Source organism: Mobula birostris, chromosome 7 (assembly GCF_030028105.1).
Source record: "Mobula birostris isolate sMobBir1 chromosome 7, sMobBir1.hap1, whole genome shotgun sequence".
Classification (NCBI taxonomy): domain Eukaryota; kingdom Metazoa; phylum Chordata; class Chondrichthyes; order Myliobatiformes; family Myliobatidae; genus Mobula; species Mobula birostris.
In genome coordinates, this window is record NC_092376.1 from 73,772,320 (window position 1) to 73,775,815 (window position 3,496).

Consider the following 3,496-nt stretch of genomic DNA (forward strand, 5'->3'; position numbering starts at 1 on the left):
TTCCCTCACTGGTGTGTGGCACAGGCAGCAACCCACACATTATTACTCTGGAGGTCCTGCTTTTCAGCCACCTAACTCCCTAAATTCTCTCTTCAGGACCTCTTCCCTTTTCCTACTTAAGTCATTGGTGCCGATATGTACCAAGACTTCTAGCTGTTCACTGTCCCCTTTTAGAATGCCTTGGACCCGATCCAAGACACCCCTGAGCCTGAAAGGCAATATACCATACAGGTCTCTCTTTCAAGTTCACAGACTCTCCTGTCTGGTCCTCTAACTATGGAATCCCATATCACTATTGCAGTCCTTTTCTCCTCCATTCCCCACTGAGCCACAGAGCCAGAGACCTGGTCACTGCAGCTCCTCCCCCCACCACCCCCACCCCACCCCACTGGTAGGTCGTCCCCCTCATTGGTATACTCATAATTGAGGAGAAGCAGACATGATAAAAGCATTTAAAGGACATTTAGATAGGCACACAGACCTGCAGGGAATGGAGGCATATGAATCATGTGCAGGCAGATGAGATCAGTTTAATTTGGCATGATGGAAGGCACAGACATCATAGCTGAAGGGCCTAATCTATGCTGTATGAATAGTCATTTAGTTGATTTGGTGATGTTGGCTGGAAGACGCTGATAAAACTCCCTACACTTCTGTCAGGTAGTGGGATCATTTTCATCAACCTGAAATGGGCAGATGATACCCCTGTTCTCCATTGTATCCAATTTTTCCCAGTGCCTCAAATAATATTGATAACACAGCACTCCCTCAGTTCTGCAGTGAAACAATGATCTAGACTTCCTGCCTAATTCCTGCAGTAGAATTTGAATCACTTTTGACAAGGAGGATTGTTAAGTGATCTAAGCATGTCAATGTTAGTCTCAAGTCTGTGGTCTGACCTCCTGCCTGGCCTCACATCAAATCCAATCAGTGCTCTCTCATGCTAACACTGTGGAGGCGTGTTTGTGAAGAAGGCTTGGAATCCAAAGGTGAAATTGTCTGATGATGGTGCTTAATAATAATAGTAAAAAAAAATAACTTATTTATAGAGCACTTTTCATACAAACGATATAGTTCAAAGTGCTTTAGAACGGCATAACCTACAAACACAAAAGATATTTGTTAAAAGCAAGATAAAATAAATAGATTTTGAGCTGGTGCTTACAAGTGCCAACTGAGTCTGCATCCCTTACAGTATATGTATTGAGTTCCACAGTTTAGGAGCATAGTTCAAAAAAGCTGACCCACCGGTTTACTTTTGAGGGAGATTGTTTAAATTTAAGAGACCACTGGAAGAAGACACGAGAGCTCAAGCAGGGTTATAAAATAAAAACGATTCTGTGACGTACTCCAGTCCCAGACCATTTAGAGCTTTAAAAACAAGTAAAAGAACTTTCAAATCAATTCTAAAAGATACAGGAAGCCAATACAGATTAGTTAGGACAGGAGCAATATGCTTCTTCGTCCTAGTTTTAGTTGAAAGTCTAGCAGCGGCATTCCATAGATTGCTTTGAAAGGCCAGTAGAATGTACATTGCAGTAATCTAATTGATTCGATATAGTTCAATAGTTTTATTTAATATCAGAGAATGTATACAATATTTACTTTGAAGTTCTTGTTCTTCGCAGACATCCACAAAAACAGAAGAGTGTCCCAAAGAATGAATCGAATGAAAGCAGAGGCACCAGCACCCTCCACCCACCAAGCAAGCAACAGCAAAGCCCCCAAGAAAGACCATGATCTTCAGTACAACAAAAACTAATTGTTTACCCAACAATTCAACGTGCCACGGGCTCTTTCTCTCTCCCTCATAAAGGGTCAGAGACATGTCACACAGTGAGTGGTAGACCAACAAAAGCAAACACCTCACTGATTTACAATGTAAAAGTCTCCTGTGTCACTCCGACTCAGAAATCAGCAACAAACTCTCCCCCACCAATCAGAGAAAGAGCAAGAGAGAAAGAAAAAAAACGGGGAACAGGGCCCTCTGACAGCTGATCCGCTGTTCCCGATATTCCGTTTTCTCCTACAATGCTCCATTCGGTGGCACCGACATAGAATCAGCTTGTCCCCAGCGCCACAAATCCTCAAAACCCCGAAGGTGTGCTCATCTTCCAGGCTGTGTTCTTGGGATATCGAAAAATGTGGATTAGTTTTCTGCATCATTATATGATAGAAGCGAGCGTATCTTCGTAATATGTCTTAAGTGCAGAAATGCTGCTCTGGTCACTTTCCTCGTGTGGGTTTAAAATTCATATCTTAATCAAGGATAACACCCAGGCTTGTTACTTCTGATTTTACAAGGGGATCAAGTTCCAAAGTTTATCAAGGAGTTTATCTCTTTAGGCTTTGGGACCAACCAAAAGTATTTTGCTTATCTTATTCAGTGTGGCACATCTCAACAATCAGATAAAGACAACGCATGATGGACATCAATGAAAGTGCAAGCGTGAGACGAGTAGGAAAAGGGCTGCTTTCATCAGGAACCGTTATCGTTTTTCTGCAAGTGTGTTAGAATGGGGAAGGATCAGGCAAACTGGGGAAACCAAGAGAGGAAGTGGAGGCATACCTGCAGGAAACACACTCAGATGAAAGACGAGACCTGCCACTGGGAGAAAACAGCAGGATGGAGCCAGTGCAACAGCCACAGAAACCTCTTGATGAGAAAGGGCCACCACTGAAGGAAGTAAGAGAAGCCGTCAAGAAGGCAAGGGCAGGTGCAGCACCCGGGCCCAATGGGATCACATTACAAAGTATACAAGAAGTGCCGAAAGCTTCTCAAGAGGATGTGGAGGCTGATGAGAGTCATCTGGAAGAAGCGCCAGACACCACCTTGCTGGCAAGTGGCTGAAGGATGCTTTGTGCCAAAAGAGGAAAACTCAACTGAGATCAAGCAGTTCAGAACCACTTCCCTATGTAACATCGAAGGAAAAATCTTTTTTGCTGTTTTAGCAAGAAGGATGACATCATACATGGTAGAAAACCAATACATAGATACGGCAGTGCAAAAGGGAGGGATTCCTGGATTCGCAGGATGTTTGGAACACACAAGTGTTATATCCCGGCTGTTAAAGGAGGCCAAGGCAACCAAAGGGAACCTGACGGTGGTGTGGTTGGATTTAGCCAATGCCTATGGTACAGTGCCGCACAAGCTCATCGAGACAGCACTGAAACACTACCATATCCCGAAGAAGGTCACCAAGATCCTGGCAAGGTATTTTGAGGGAATTCACCTAAGGTTCAGCATGCAGGACTACGTAACATCATGGCAGCGAGTAGAGAAGGGTATTGTGACTGGCTGCACTATATCAGTAGTCCTCTTCGTCATGGCCATGAATCTACTTACAGAGGCTGGGAAAAGAGAGAGCAGAGGGCCAAAGACTAGCACTGATATCAGACAGCCACCAAGCAGAGGATTTATGGATGACCTTACAATTACAACCACAACACATATCCAGGCCAGGTGGGTACTCCAGGCAATGGACGAGAAAGCCAC